The following is a 16,373-nucleotide window of genomic DNA, read 5'->3' as shown; positions in this document are numbered from 1 at the left end:
AATAAGAGTTTTAATGCTCTAGTTAAGGATAAATAAACAACTGCATTAGCTAATCTAAGTTCAAATAAACAGATGCATAAGCTGGGTTATCTCAAAGCAATACAGAAATCAACAGAAACCGTTAACACTCAAATCACTCCATAAGGTTCAGAGATTAACCTCTTCAAAGCAAAATGTCTCGTATGGTTGCACTGAGGGAGTGAGTGATAACACCTCTATGTAGTGGCTAGCTCTAACTGCATATTTGCTGAGCATGTGTGCTAGTGAAGTTCACATGAACTTAATTTTAAAGATGAAGAGAACAAAAAATGTGCTTTCATTTACTGCGTACTATTTACTGCAGCCAGCAAAGCTGACCAGACACAATGGTGTGCAATGCGCTTTTTAGTCTTAGCAAAAAATTTAAATTTTCAGGAACATTACCTCCCGTGTTCCAGAAGAAAGGCCCTTTGAGATGTTACCTAACTGTTGTAACATGGTATTGAGACTTGCTTATTCAGCTCTGTGTACAAATGATTGGTGGCTCATGAAAAAATTTCATGATTTTTAAGAAAATCTTGGCTATCTGTGCAGCTGAAAATCTCAACAGAGATGAAAAGCACAAAATCTGTGCTTTGGTGCATGGTGGATTTTCAAACAGCTTCCCAAGTCTACAGACTTGGTACTACAGACTATTAGCCTACAGACTATTTTAAAAAGCCTCAAACCAGAGGCTATCAATTAACCAGAAAATATACCCCAAAAAAAAAAAAAAAAAAAAAAAAAAAAAAAAAAAAAAAAAAAACCACAAAAAAAACCCACAGCAAAAAACCTACCACCCAAGACCAGACCCATTTGAACTAGCAAAAGACTTGTATATATGTGTCAGAACACACAAGAAATGAGAGCATCATGGAATAGTGCTGACATCCTGAAAGAAAATACAAGACCTTCCTACTACCAATATGGAATGAGGCTTGACTTCTCAGGCAAGAGAGAGAGCAGCAGTTCTGACACCCTAGGGTTACTCAAATCTCCTTTGCACCTGCCTGGGGACTCTATGTCACTACAGACCCTCACCTCACATCTGCCAAATCTTTTTCCAATCATTGTTTTGCAAAAAGTTTAGATTCAAATCAGCATGGATTGCTTTGTATGACTTTTTTATTCAATCAGACTTCATACTTCTGTAAAATAATTAAAAATCATTGTTGAGCTTTTAATATTTCAGGATATTGAGGGAACGGGGGAAATATTTGACATTTTTTGAGAAGCATCCAAGCAAGATTTTTTCCCTCAGGAGTCCAGTCCAGGTTTTACATAGACTTCGGTACAAGCCAGGCTAGGATTTTGGTGTTTAAGCCAGCATTATGATTATGCATATAGAAATGATCAATAAGGTTTCTAGTTGCAAAGGTCGCTATTAAAGCCTTTACAATTGCCAGTTGCACATAATTAACATCACCACACAGTTTACTGTATTCCACACACTATGAATGTTGCTGTAAAGGTAATTAGGAAAAAGTTAGAATTGTAAAGGTTTGAATTTGTGTATTCCTTAATACAGAGTCTCAATGCTATGATTAAAAGAATTCCCAATAACTGCAGAAGCTGCAGGGGCTTTCCATGGGAAAAGAAGAACAGTATTTCTTTTAAGAACTTCTTAAAACTTTGTTCCACCTATGAGATCCTCTACAGTCTATACTATTATAACCTAAATAATCTATACTATAACTCCAAATTCACATATTTTAATTACTTCATTTTTCTCTTATAGAAATGACTGTTTCTTCAGTTGGAAGAATTCCGCTCACAAATTTCATTTTCAGAAATCAATAAAAATAGCTGCAAGAACTCCTGATGGGTTTGAGGTCAGAGGTTTCAAACAGGTTTTCACAATTGCCAGGCTTTACAGCCTGTTTTAAATATATGTGCTGGTGTCAATGAAGCCCAGCTGCACTGAAATGATAAACATGACATGGGATGCTTCAGACTGTGGATGACCTCTTCAAAACACAGGAATGAGTCTTGACTTCTCAGGCAAGTGGGAGCAGCAATTCTGACACCCTAGGGTCTTCCTGCATTGTTCTAGGCTGGTACTTACATTCTTCCAAAATGTGAGTCCAGGGAATGTTCATTTTGCAGTAGGAAGACATAAGCTATTTCAGCAGAGATGTGGTATCTCTGTCACCCCACAGCCTGCAGTGTAGACAAGTCCTGAGTGTGTTTGAGCTGTATAAACATAACCACAAGCTAAACAGTTTCATTGTTCAATACAGTTTTTTGCTGTGCTTGGGAATGGAATTATAAATACCTTTCCATAAAAGCACCCTAAGGGTAACAAATGCCAAAATATATCGTCTCCATTATCAAGAAGTAGATTATCCAAGCTGAATACACAGTATCAGAGTTTACTGTTTTGTATATAATCTACATTCTTAACATTTTCCTGGAGTGCTGTTAGTTTGGGTTAGCAGGACTTACTGTATTCTCAGTGTTGAAAGATGAATAGGCCTATCAGCTGAACAGTATAATAAATTTTTTAGGCTGCACACATCATGCTCCACCTCTCTATCATTCTTCATCGTGTATAGTGTAGCTTAATGCAATATGGCAGTTGTTAGCAGAAAAATGGTGCAGCAGCCATAAAAAAGTGATTTACGTCTTAGTACCAAAGCAGCTAATATTAAGAAGCTGGTGTTTGGGAGGGCAGCAAACAAGTGAAATGTGAACCACAGCACATATATATTCATGAAACATAGGAAGCTGTGAAATGTTAGATTGACAGTGAAATTCTCCCTGGGTATCCACTGCAAGGTCAGATTAATAAAGGGGGTAATTGGTGGTGATGGTTGTGGATGTTCAGAGTTGCCCACATGTCACAGCTGCTTATGCTGGAATATCAGAAGTATGTTAAATGCATCTCCTGACATGAACCCAAAGATCCTTACTACCAAATAACATAAGAAAGGCTAATTTAAGGTGACAGCTGGCAGAAAGAAAAACATATCAAACAGGAAAGTTGTTCTTAGCAGCCATAATGTAGAGAGGAAACAGTGGGATGAGAGAAAAAATGTGGGCCTCATTCCTCTGCTGCATTTTTCTACTGGTGTAAATCAACCAGTTTAAAGCTACAGTTGTAGATTAGAGATTTTTCCCTAGATGCTGAAACTTCTTCAGAGAAAATTGTCTTTGGTTTACAACACACCTAATGTGACTAAACATGATCATGTAACATCTTGTCAGTTTTGCCACTGAACGATGTAACAGATTAATCTAAAACACAATGAATTATAGCTATCACATCAGATTAATCCTTGGTTTCTGTTCAACATACTCTCTGTATACATATACTAAAAACATACATATGTCTATGTATGTATCTACTCATGCTGCTGCTAAGTGTGATGTTTTTGGTTCAGTGGATGGAAGTCTTCCTTCTCAGACAGTACTAAATTAGTTCTTCCTCCCAGGGTGCTTAATGCATAGTGGAATATGGTTGGGTCAAAGAGGTTAATAGCCCTACTTTTGTGAAAAGTGCCATGGAATCTTTCTTAGCAAACAGTGAGAACTTCACACACTAAATACCCTCTGAAAGAGAACCTCTGACTTGCTTAGAGTTACAAATTGGGGTGTTGCTGTAATGCAGAAATAGGGGAAATCATGCTACATACTTAAGTTACTGAGTCATCCTGTCCCTACAGACATTTACCAGATGCAGTGAAACTTTGCTTGTGTGGAGCTACAAAATAATAATGAAAGGTGGAATGACTGGAAAATACCGGAGCTTCTCTTTAGCTTTTTTTTTAATAAGTATGACAGAAGCTTTCACCTGTAGTCATGTCATAAATAATTTGGATGGAGATTTCTCAGACCCTTTGTTGTTATATTCTGGATTCAATAAGTACTGAGTAAGTTGAAGCAAGTGAGACCTGTGGCAAAAAGGCCACATTTTGTCTATTTGCTAGAGGCCTTGCCTTGGAGAAAACTCCAGTCCTTTAGGGAAGGGGCTATGGAATTTCTAGTTCCTATGCTTTAGATGTCCCAAGTTACTTTCTAGCCACTGGTCAACCAATTCAGCCATCAAAGTTTGTGTGGCTCCAGGACTAGGTACTGGTTTTGCAAATGCCAGCAGTACTTTAATATTGCCCTATAGAGGCTTACGTAACCACAGAGCATTTCTATACCCAACTCCACAGAGACCTAGTAGGTCACTGCTACCACACTGAACTTTTCAATTGTGATTCAAATCACATTGATGTCCTCAAATAGCCATTTTCCAAGGGCATCAATCTTGTTGTCCTCTAACATACTGATGGCCAGTTTCCTAAGGGTTCAGCTGCATATGTGACTTCTCTGCCCTTCCCAGACTTTCCGTCCAGTGCCAAGGAAACCCTCTTATGTGTTCGGAAGAGACAAATCTCTGTTAGTCTATTGGTGTTGACTTCGGCCTCCACAAGACACTTGGGGTTTAAAATACCAATCGTCGATCCATGTTATCTTTTTTTTTTTCAGCACTGATTTATTCCAGAGGAAGGGAGCATGCCCTGCACTGCCATCACTAGAATTGACTAGCTTGCTGCAGCAACATGCTGAGGAACTCATGCTGCCTCTGTACCCATGACTGGCTTTCTCTTTGCCCTGAGTACCATGTGTAGGAAACCTGTAGCTGCTAAACATAGCAAAACAGCTTAGGAACAATTGGATCCCACTGAAGCAGGGGCACAGAGACAGGTGTGCCTAGCTCAATAGGAATTCTTAGGAAAAAGACTTGGCAAGGACAGCAGGATTCATCCCACTATCTCTGCGGTTGAGACACCTCTTAATTGTGTCTCTTGACCATAACTGTTTTCACAACCTACATGATTAAATTCTTTTGTGTAATTACAGTACCATACTATACAAGACTTTTTTCACCAGTTTCTCTGCAATCTCTCTATTAGAGGATATGAAATAATATCTTTACATTTTTGTTTTAAAAAAATCATAAACCCCTATGTTAGACAATACTGAAATAATATTTTTGTATTTATGTTGTTCAGTCACTACTTATCCTTGAGAATTGTGATTGTTTCAGAAGTCCAAATTAGGTGTTCAGACTTAAGACTTTATCCAAGAACACAGCGATTTGTCAGATAATAACACCCCTACACTGGTATGGCCTGTTACCTGAATAGATTCCAAAAACTAAGTACAAACCATAGAAATTACTTCAGCTGTCATTACTTTGTGGTATTCAAGGTGAAATGAGGTAATTTTTAAATAGCATGAAGCAAGATTGCATAATAATTTAGGTCAAAAAGTGAGGAACAAGTCATATAGCTGAGATGAGCAGAATAGAGTGAGTGTAGAACTGCAAATACCAGGCATCTCTATCATAATTCTAATCCTATTAGACTAGCCATTTCTTGAAGTTCAAGTAAGGAAAAATGTTAACATTACTGCTAGGAACAGTTCTTACTGTTTTTGATGACAAAGGATGATCTATTTTTATGGGGACTGTATAAAACCTGTTTAGAGATATGAGGTTAAAGCAGTATACGATTATTGGAAAGATGAAGAACTTACCCTCTCATGAAATGTAGCAGTAATTAAAACTCCAATAGAAAGAAGCAGTTCCTGCCTACCACAGAAAGATCTTTTTCCCAATTATAAAAGGGTGTGTGATACTGGAAGCTAAAGCAATGCAGCCAAATTAAAGCAGGCTCTACTTCCTTGCTTTTCATTTTTGGATGGATGAGCAACACACATGGATCAAAGCAAAGGGCTTTGTTTGTGACTGCAATCTCTACCATTTGTCCTCTATATGCCAAATCGCACAAAAGCATTCCAAAACAAATTTTTCCAAATACTCTTAATCTTAAAGGATTATGATTAGGTGAACTTGTTATTCTATATAACTATTTTACTGAATCATCATTTTTATAATGTATATATTATATTTCAGTTTGGTCAAGTATGCTGTTGAAAAATGTTTATAAACAATATGTTTCTACCTAAGAGCATATTTTCTATCTTTCAGTGACAACCTATGCTTTGGTTTTGTGTCCTTCCCCCTTTGCATGAATCAGTAAAGCAAGAAGTCCTTTAATTTTCGACAACTACCTCAAGTGATTAAAGACTTCCTCTTATGGAAGCACCATTGCCATCTAGTTTGCAAGACAAGGAAGGGGGTCATATCTAAACAAATAAATAAGTTTATATGCAGCTTTATTTCCAGATCAGAACTTCATAAATCTATCTTTTTCTGCTTGCTGTAACTTAGAATACTTATCTGACTTCCTGCCTAATCACTCACTTGCTCAATAAAGTACATACAAGCACTGCCAGGATCAGCATCATAAGTACCTTTACATGCTCCTTCCACCCCAGAATTTTCTTCAAGAACATCCTGAACATCCTTGCAGTAATTCCAAATTAGGGAATTTATTCAACAGATAGAACTGAGTTGCTGTGCCTTTCTTCACATTGGCTGAAAGTACCTGAGCTTGGGTCAGACATCAGCTTTTCAAGGAGCTGTGTGTTGTGCTTATGTATCTTTTTGCTTTTTACCCCTTTTCTATATATCTTTTTTTTTGACTGTGTTCAAGTGTTCCATAATGAAGGATCTTTCTGCCCTTGTTTATTCCAGAGTTTGTGGGATCCCGATTTCAGTCATACGGACTACATTAGAAGTAATCAAAATGCAGTAACTCCAAATCTCTTCTGGTATCACTAAGATCAGGTCTGACTCACTTCTCCTATACCTAGTCTTTAAAAGCTAATCTGTTCTTTTTCTCTTTAAAACTATAATTTTGTTCTGCTGTACTTTAAATTGTAGTATTACTTTGAAAAAAAAGACCATAAAAATGACATTTCAGGGTTCTATATTTGTCTGACAGCTGTTTCTGTTGCAGAAGTGCTCATTTTATAATTTAAAAAGTTGTCTTTCCTAATACTTTCCTTATTCCAGAATACAGAGGGTGTTACGATTTGAGTTATTGACACACTGTCTTCATATTCTGCAACCACTGAAGGCCATTTTACATTTTAAAGCCTCTATTTTCTTGCACCACCCTGTCTACTTCCAATCATGCCCCTGGTAATACTGCCAGATCTTTTGCATTGCATAAGCATGTTACAGGTCCAAAGGATCACATTATGCAAGGCAAACATACACTTCAGGAAAAAAAAAAGCAGCTCAGACTTCATGTTTGAATGGTAGGAATCACAATTATTAATAACAGTTAACACTTTTTCTATAAGAAACAAGTAAGGATCTATTCAAGGTCATTTTTTGGATGACACATAGAACTTTTAGCAGAGAGAGCTGGCCACCATTCGCTAAATGTATCAGGAGATATATTAATTTGATCTCAGAGGAGAGTCTAAGAAAATGAAAACAGTACCTTTCAGTTTGGTGGAAGTGGTAGTGTGTTCAGCTGCTTTGTCAGCTAATGTGCTGCTAAAGGTGTACAGACAGGATTTGGCAGAGAAAGGGGTTACCTGAAAATTATGGATGTAACACATTATGGCACCAAGCAAACTTCCACATCGCCTTGCAGTCAAAAGTCTATCTATCTTTCATTTTCTTTTATAAAATGTATCAACTGATTTAGCATTAAAAGTACAACTTCATGTTAAAAATTACATGTTATAACACAAAGGAACAAAGGCTGGAAGTTGATGGAAATTTTAAAAAATGGAAGAAACAAAGAAAAAAATGAAGACATGAAAGAGTTGTTTACTTTATGAAAAACCAAACAAACCAAACAAAAAACTAAACAAAACCAAACCAAAACAAAAATACCATCTTTCCCCTCACTCCTTGCCTTTTTAAAAATATACTTGAAAATGCAACATTTGGAAAAAATCTACGGATGTCTAAATTTAGGGTCTGTGTTACTTTACTCTGCATTTCTTTATCACACTTTACTCATCCATATATCGTTTTGTAGAAAGCCTATGTGGCAGGCTGATGCATGCCTTACTTTATAAATATTTGTTACCCACTGGTGTGTTCCTATCTTTGAAGTCACAACCACTTCTCCTTTTCAGTCCTTGTTCCCTCCTTTTTCTTATTAAAAAAAGAATCTTGTCAAACAATTTTGTTTATGTGAAAATGCTGTGAAGGCTAATTTTGGGTTTAGCCTCATCTTTATTTTAGTTTGCCTTGCTTTCCCCCTCACTTTTCTTCTTAGAAAGCGTAGGCCTGGAATAAGAATGTAAACAGCATGATCTCTGCTGCTGTTACATGGATGCAGCAAGGCAAACCTGGCCATTCATAGGCCCATATGCCCATGGGTCTGTTTCCACAGGGATTCCTTGGAACAGCTAGGACAACTTGAGCTTGGAGGAAGTATGACTGGCCTTTGAAGAAAGCTCTGAGACAACAATCACAGGCTGTAGCTGCTCAAAAATGAGGATAATACAGTTTTGTGGTTTAACAGGAAGGGATATTAAAAATATATATTTAAAAACAAAAATGAAACTGAAACACAACCAACCAATCAAAACCAACAACAACAACAAACACAGCAAAAATGAACAAAACAAAATCAAGAAACCCAAACAAACAAAAAAACAAAACAAGACAAAAAACCCAAAAAACCCCCACAACCCAAAACCACCAAGTAGTTGGCTGCATTAGAAGCCAATCAGAAACTATCTGGTTTGCTGCAGCATAAATGTATTCTTACCTCGTTATCTAGAGTGATAACATGGGATCAATGTTTTTTTTCTCATGACCTGATTCACTGTGTTATTCTACCAGGGAAAGTATGGCATTTTACTGAGGTAAAAGTGACATACCTAACTGAGAATCAGCAATTAGCTTTTCAAGTCAGAAATACAATGACCTAAAATTTATGTCTTATTTTTTTCCCTCCCTCTGCCCCTCTAAAAAAATTGCATGTTTGAGTAAGTTGGACTCAGAAGAGCAAAAGAGTAGTCTAATTGCTATCTGGACCTACTTTTACACCCCAGTCACTTAAATCCAAGGGTTAAACCTAGGTTCTTATGCTCTGGGTAAACACAAAGGAGAAATTCTGACCAGATATTCCCAAGAGGTAAAAATCAAATGAAGTTTACTGGCGAACTATGGAGAATCAAGGAATTTTGGCAAATTATTTACTACAACATAAAACACTTATCACAGCATAGACTTAGCCCATTCAAAATAAAAACCATTAAAGCCATTTGATGTCACATTCTGTGAAATGAGAGTTAAATAAGAAGAAATTGGAAAAAAAACAGAAAGACAGGAAAGATATAGAAAGACAGACATATAGCCACCAACTTTTGGGTTCCAGCAATGTAGTGGATAGAAAACGTCAAGATGAAGGTAGGGTTAAGGAACAACAAGCTTGCCTCATGTTCTGGTTTCTTACAACCTAGACGCAATCCTGGGCCTTCTTCTCAGGTGGCGTTTATGGTGTCTCGTCACTCAGGGTCTGGGTTAGGCAAAACTGGGACTGCTTCCACTGTGCATGATTGACAGACACTGTGGGGCCGTGGGGTGTGGGGGACAGAGCACTACCTCACTAGAGCAAAGCCTGACCCACCCCCTGCCACACACTCCAAGAATCCCAAGATGATTTCAGTCTCTGACACCTACCAAATGAGAATTTCTGGTTTACCCTAAATTCTGTCATTCTCTTTCAATACCCAAAACCAGGTCTGCATTTTCCAGCTGTACCAACAGTCAAATAAAATGTTCAGCTTACTTTTCTTACTGGTGATGTACATTTAGTTCACACTGGTCATTATAATGCTCAACTCCTTTTCCTGAGGGACAGTTCATTTTTATGCATGCAGCTCAATTCTGTGCTAGTGTTCAAGGCCAGGTTGGATGGGGCTTTGAGTAGCCAGGTCTAGGGAATGGCGTTCTTGCCTATGGCAGGGGGACAGGAACTGGATGATTTTTAAGGTCTCTTCCAACATGAACCTTTCCATAATTCTATGATTTCTGAAATTCAGCTACTCTTTCATTATTTTGTGAAGTTATTCAACAACTCCATGCCACTAGTCTTTTTTTCATTCTGTTTTTCAGATTTTCAAGCTCACATTGCAGTCCCTAATGCAGAGCCAGACACTAATGGCATTTCCCCTTTTCTTACCTCTCTTTTAATTAAAACTATTACTTGTGTGCTGTCCTCTTTATTCCATGATGAGTTGGTTTCTTTAGGAAGAGTTAGTGGGGTATCTTTGTAAATTCCTCCTGGAAAACACAAGCTGACTGTATCAGTGTGTGGAGGTCTTTCCATGAAGTTGTTGATTCTTTCATATAAATGTAACATGTTTTCCATATAGCAAGCACACATTGACCCTTATTGTCATTTATCTTATTTGTTCTTTTATCTCATTCTTAGATATTATGTGTTTTGCAGGCTGTTCTCATTCTTTTCCAATTTTATCCAATATGTTTTTAGAATTATTTACTGACATTTCTGTTCTTTTCAGTTTTTCCTCAAATACTTTTTCTACTGCCCCATCATACTGAATTTTGGGCTGTTTTTCAGTACTGTGACTCTACTGCAGTATGCCTAGTCTGCAAGCTGCTTTGAAATATTGAGTCATGTCTTTTAGCCTCTTGAAATCTTCATAAGATTTTGAGGGCTTCTTTTCTGCTGTAGCAGAGGAAGGTGGAAAGATGAACAAGTGCAACTTATGTTCTTCCTATTTCAGAACAATATTATGATAATAGATTATTGAGTTGGGTTATGCTTTTCTTCTTGTCTAGATGCTCCCTGAAAAAGCTATTTGTGGCAGCAAAAAAAAAAAACCAATCTCTGCATCATGACCTGATGTGATGTTATTGCACAGGAGTAATTGAAAACACTCCCGTGTTGCTGCATTTTCTCTCTCTGCAATCCCTCTACTTTTCCTTGGACACAGATCCTCTCAGTACCTGGATGGGTCACTGGCAGGATGAGTCTAGTACTGGGCTGATCCTGTTTGGACTTGGAGTTTCTATTTGTAGAGAATGTCTCTTATTTGTTGACATAATTTATTTATCTGATCTCTCTTCTTCCTGTTCAGACATGTAGGGGTAGCATAAAACTCCTGTGCCTGAGGGTACTTTATTAGGTTATAGAAATAGGAATGGAGGAACAAAGCCTGAAGCCTAAACCTGGAGACAATTTTGCCACAACAGCTGTGTACAAATGACCAGGCTGCCCACTGAAAGCATGAGAAAGGAGTAGGATTTGCATGAAAAGGTATGAACCTGAAAGCATGACAAATTTGAACCTGATTCACCCTAAGGTAGTTTGCCATTGCTGAGAAGGACCTCAATTGCTTCTGAGGATTGTGTCATCTGCTAGAAATAAAAAAAAAAATAAAAGGTAATCGTGTGATATGTCACTGTTAACCAATCTGTCTGTCCAGAATCACGTAGATTTCTGGCCTCTGTATACTCTCCTGCTGGGAAAAGTGATGAGTGTCTGATGTCTGAAAGTGATGCTGTGTCTTCTTCCTGAATTGTGCCACTTCTGGGACTGGCATGACCCTGTGTCAGTGAAGAAGACACACAGCTCAGCTGAGAACTAGGATTTAGACTTTTGAATGGTCTTCAGTAGAAAGACCCTGTGAAATTGCATAATTGTATTCTGTAACTGGATTTTTTTTTCTTCTAGCCTGATTTCAGTTATCTTCACATTTTCCGAAAGTATTCAACCCTCATATGTAGTTCAGTAAAGTGTATGTGTTTTCTACCACCTTACTATCTGCTCTTTTATACTCAATGGTCTTTCTTGGAAAATAAGATTTCATTTTGCTTTCAGTTAAGCCACCCAGGTCTGTAACACCCATCTGCCTTTGTTAAGATCAAGCCACCTGCATCCTAATAATAAGAGGCATTCTTCTGTGTGTCTAAGTTGTGGAGGAGCAGTCTGCTCAAGAACCCCACTAGGGATTTCTACTAGTATCTCTTGCCAATTTTCCTCCGAATGTTTTTGTTTGAATAAAGCTGCTATGTTGGTTTTGTCTGCTGTTATATGACATTCTGGAATCCATAAGTGTGTTGATATACATTTCTATCTTCTCAGAAACTGTAATTTTGTCATATAAAAGAAACTGTATGAGTCAGGTATATTAAATAATTTATAGAATTGTAGAATGGCCTGTGTTTGAAGGGATCTTAAAGATCAGCTAGTTCCCTGCCATGATCAAGAGCACCTTTCTGTAGACCAGGTTGCTCAGAGCCCCATCCAACCTTGTCTTGAACACTTCCAGGAATGGGGCATCCACAACTTTTCTGGGAATCCTGTGCCAGTGTCTCACCACCCTTACAGTGAAGAATATTTCTGTCATCTGATCTGAATCTACCCTGTTTAGTTTGAAGCCATTCCCCCTTTTCTTGTCACTACAGGCTCTTATAAAAAGTCCTTTCCAGCTCTCTTGTAGCCTCCTTTATGTACTGGAAGGCTACTCTAAGGTCTTGCAGGACCTTTTCTCCAGGTTGAAAAACTCCAGCTCTCTCAGCCTGTCATTATGGGAGAGATGCTCCATCTCTGTGATCATCTTCATGGCTGTCCACTGGACTTACTCCAGCAGGTCCTTGTCTTTTTTGTGCTGAATCCCCCAGAGCTGAACATTGTACTGTAGGTGGGGTCTCATAAGAAGGGATTGAATTTGTCCCTGTGTCCACTATTAAAAGACAAAATAAACCCATTCCTTCTCACAATCCTCATAAGAGCAAGATACGTAGATACTGTCTAGTCATGTGGACCTTTCTCCCAATACTTTCACTTTTGGTGCTCAGAATTGCTGGCTATTGGAGGAAAAAAGGAGTCTTCATTGTTCACTTAACTTTCCTGCAGACAGTATTTGGGATTATCTAGCAGACAGTGACTTTCTTCACTATTTTCCCAGTGAATGCAATTTTAGCAAAGCTGATGAGAAACAATAGTAGACAGGAGAGATGAGGTCATATGATGACATTGTATGAGACAACTCTTTTGAAACCATGAAGCATAGAAGTTGGGCAGTAGGTATTTGCAAGCCACAGATTTGATCACTGTGCTATACTTCTATCAGCAGTACAAGGGAGGACAGTCACCCTGACCCCTACGCAGTACTTCAAATCAGTCTGTGTTTGTATTTCCAGGAGACAGACAAACTTAAGTAAGAAATTAATCACTGAGGGCAGCCATATCTATCTAGCCATGAACTGTCAAAACTTTGACTCTGTTAGCCCACTGACAAGCATGGAAAGAATTGCGATGTGCACTGAAACTAACTCAGTGACTCAATAGGCCAAAACAGCAGTGTGAAGATGCTCCTCTAAGGTAAGAAATCCACACTGAGCAGAAACTATCCACATATCTGTTTACCAGAATAATTTGATGTTATCTGCCTTTGTATGTTATTAACTTGGTCTAATTTGTTTAGGATAGGTTTTTTCAGTATTAGCATATTGTTCTACTTGTGAAAAGGCAGTTCTCATTTCTCCTCTGTTCTTTTCAGATTGAGCACTTCAACAAGCTTGTACAATAGCAACAGTTCTCAACAACATTCTTAAGGTAAAAAGGAAATAAAATGGCTGGAGAAAATTGAAAACATCTGGATTGCACTATCTAGTACTGTACTCTGTGTCATGAAAGAGAAACAATAGCTCTCTGTTTTACACCTCAAGTGTAAGCTTCAGTTGTACCAGGTTAATACACCAGCAGTTGGAATCAACGCTTATGGTTTTATTCTCTTAGAGCAACTTCCAAATCCAGCTGGATTTGTCTTTTCTGGCAATAGTAATCATAGAATCCTCTAGGCTGGAAAGACCTTTAAGATTACTGAGTCCAACTCTATAACAGTGATCATTATGAAGGGAAGAAAGCATATATTCAAACATGTCTTAGTCTCTGAAACAAATGCTTTCTCTAGAGTTGATTGTATTGGGTTTTTTTAAAATATATTTTCAGCAAGAGGAAACCAATTCAGTTCTCCAGGCTTTGTAGAACAGCTAGCAGTGCCTAATTATTTAAAGGCCTGTTTGTTGATAGCTGTGATGGCCTGTGCTTGAGCACCATGCAAAAAATCTGCTTGAAGATCAACTTCAGCATTGTCATCCCACTGGAATGTAACAGGAGCCTATTTATCACTGTAGGAATACAATGACTGGTGAAAACCCTTCATAAATTCACCCTGCTTTCAAATATGAGGGTACTCAGATAATTTCTTACTCAGAGCAGTAATCAGATGCTTGTAATCAGCCCTCTGATAATTTCATCTGACTACCTATAAATTTATAAACTAACCTATGTGAACTGACAGCTTTCCAATTTTTTTTTTTTTTTTTTTTCTCAGTAATGAAAATTCCCCTTTTATCTCTGTAAGAATCTAGTTCTGGATTATTTCAAGGGAATTCTGGTAATAGTAGCTGAAGACCTAACAGTCTGCAGGCAATGGGAAGTTGCAGTTGGCTTTAGCTTTTGTACTCCATGTGTTTCACAAGGAGAGGTGAACAACCTAAAATTCCATTACTTGTTGGGCCATGAATTCAAATATCCATTTAACATATTCACAGTGAAGAGAAGGATAAAATACTGTCCAGTGCAAAGAGGCATTATTTCCCAAGTTCCCGTGAATTTCCCAGTTAGGAATGCATAATAAGGAACAATTACACAAGGCTTGGTGAAACTCCCTTTATTTATTTCACTTGTGTTGTTGCTGCTGTTGTATAAGAAAGAGCAAAATAACAAAAAGAACAAAGTAAAATAAAGTAACAGCTGATCCAAACATTTTTAACATGTTGAAATCCCGTTCCAAATGCAAAGACTCTTTCTTTCTGCCTTTTCTTTGCATTGATTTGCACAAGAATTTTCTCTGTGAGCCAAATACATCTCTGGTATAACTTCACTGAAGTCACTGGACTTACACCAGAGGTGGTTTTGGTCCTCTGTCCTGGGTAAATACAGTAGGAATAAATTGGTCACGCAGGCAGAGTGTCTGGCAATAAGTGCACTGAGTGGTCCTGGCAAACCAATAGGAAAAATCTAAAATAAAAAGCCCAAATAAGTCTTTTACTTAATATAGGGCCTAAAAATCTATTGGGAGCTGCTGAATACTGCCCACTAACTGTACAAAGTATAGGTAGCATGCCTTCCAAATATCAAAATACCAGACGGAATGCCGTGAAAATAAATAACTTCTAATATAAACAAATGAGAACATATCAAACTGTTACCTCTTTAAACATAATGTAAATAAAAAAAATACCAGTCCTTCTACACAATAAATATTAAGAAACCATTGACATAGTTGAAATGTACTCATATAAATTAACAACTTTAATTACATTAGCCAAACAGACATTGGTTAAAGCACTGCATGTAGTATGCAAAATAATAATAATAACAATAATAATAATATCAACAACAAAACACAAAATGATAAAAACAAAATAGGCTTCATAATATCTTGGCTTTCATAATTTATATATATGTATATACATATATATAGTTGTGTATATATATATATACTGTAGACATATATATAATATGTATATATAATACAATTCAATGTAATATAACATAATATATAATATGTTATGTCATATTAAATTGCATTATATTTTATATATACATATTATTATGAAGATATATATATACATACATATAGAGTATATATATGTGTATATATATATCTTCAACACATTGTCAATGTATTGTTTTTGAAAGTATTTAAATACAAAGAAACCCATTGAGAATTAACAGATTCATTATATCTCAAAAAATAAATAGCTATAAAACACAGAAGTGCTGCTTGTTTCAGCCCATGAAAACCTGCTTCTAGTTGTTCACAGAAGATCAAATTATGATTTTATTTATTCATGCTGAAAACATTTTACTCCACATGTAATGCAGTGAGAGCATATGGGGGAGTAAAGCTTTTTTCAGTGTAAGGAAAGGGATTAGCATCTGGTTCTTATATTGATGTACACTATTGACATGAGGTTTCACTTAAAGAACTTAATAATTTCCATTGTATCTACCTATACTTCAGAAATAGATTTTTCTCAATTTATTGATGCTGACTGGTAACTTTTTAGGAAGGGAGACCCTCTGAAAATCAATAGCATTGCTTACAGAGTAAGGCACAATTCCACATGAGTAACTATAGTCTGTCAGTTTTTTATTTTGCACATAAACTTTACAGATGCCTGAAGTTCTCTACCTAAGAGATATTGCTGCTAGCCTCTACATGGTCTTATGGTGTCACTGTTAAATGAACTTGACAGCTTAATTCTCAACTAAATACAAAAAAAAAAAAAAAAAAAAAGGAGGTATACATAATGGAACCCTACTTTGCAGTGATTTGGTAGGAGACTGTTTCTATTGAAGTCAATGACAAAACTCCCATTTCATTTAATTCTACAGTTTTGGGTACTATACCATATGGGTGCATAATAATTACAA

General features: G+C 37.0%; 1 long non-coding RNA gene across 12 annotated transcripts in view; it reads left to right on the top strand.

Moving 5' to 3' along the window:
• Positions 1-16,373, top strand: part of LOC135300542 (uncharacterized) — a 197,586-nt gene that overhangs the window by 86,790 nt on the left and 94,423 nt on the right. For 11 of the 12 annotated variants that reach the window (XR_010362378.1, XR_010362362.1, XR_010362360.1 and 8 more), the window contains one exon: positions 13,426-13,481. This is a non-coding gene — a long non-coding RNA (uncharacterized LOC135300542). Of the gene's footprint in view, positions 1-13,066; positions 13,248-13,425; positions 13,482-16,373 lie in introns of all 12 variants that reach the window. The other variant, XR_010362373.1, reaches the window with a different exon arrangement.

The sequence above is a fragment of the Passer domesticus genome, chromosome 1 (genome assembly GCF_036417665.1).
Source record: "Passer domesticus isolate bPasDom1 chromosome 1, bPasDom1.hap1, whole genome shotgun sequence".
NCBI lineage: Eukaryota > Metazoa > Chordata > Aves > Passeriformes > Passeridae > Passer > Passer domesticus.
The sequence above is the reverse complement of the archived record's forward strand: the minus strand, read 5'-3'. Positions and strand labels throughout refer to the sequence as shown.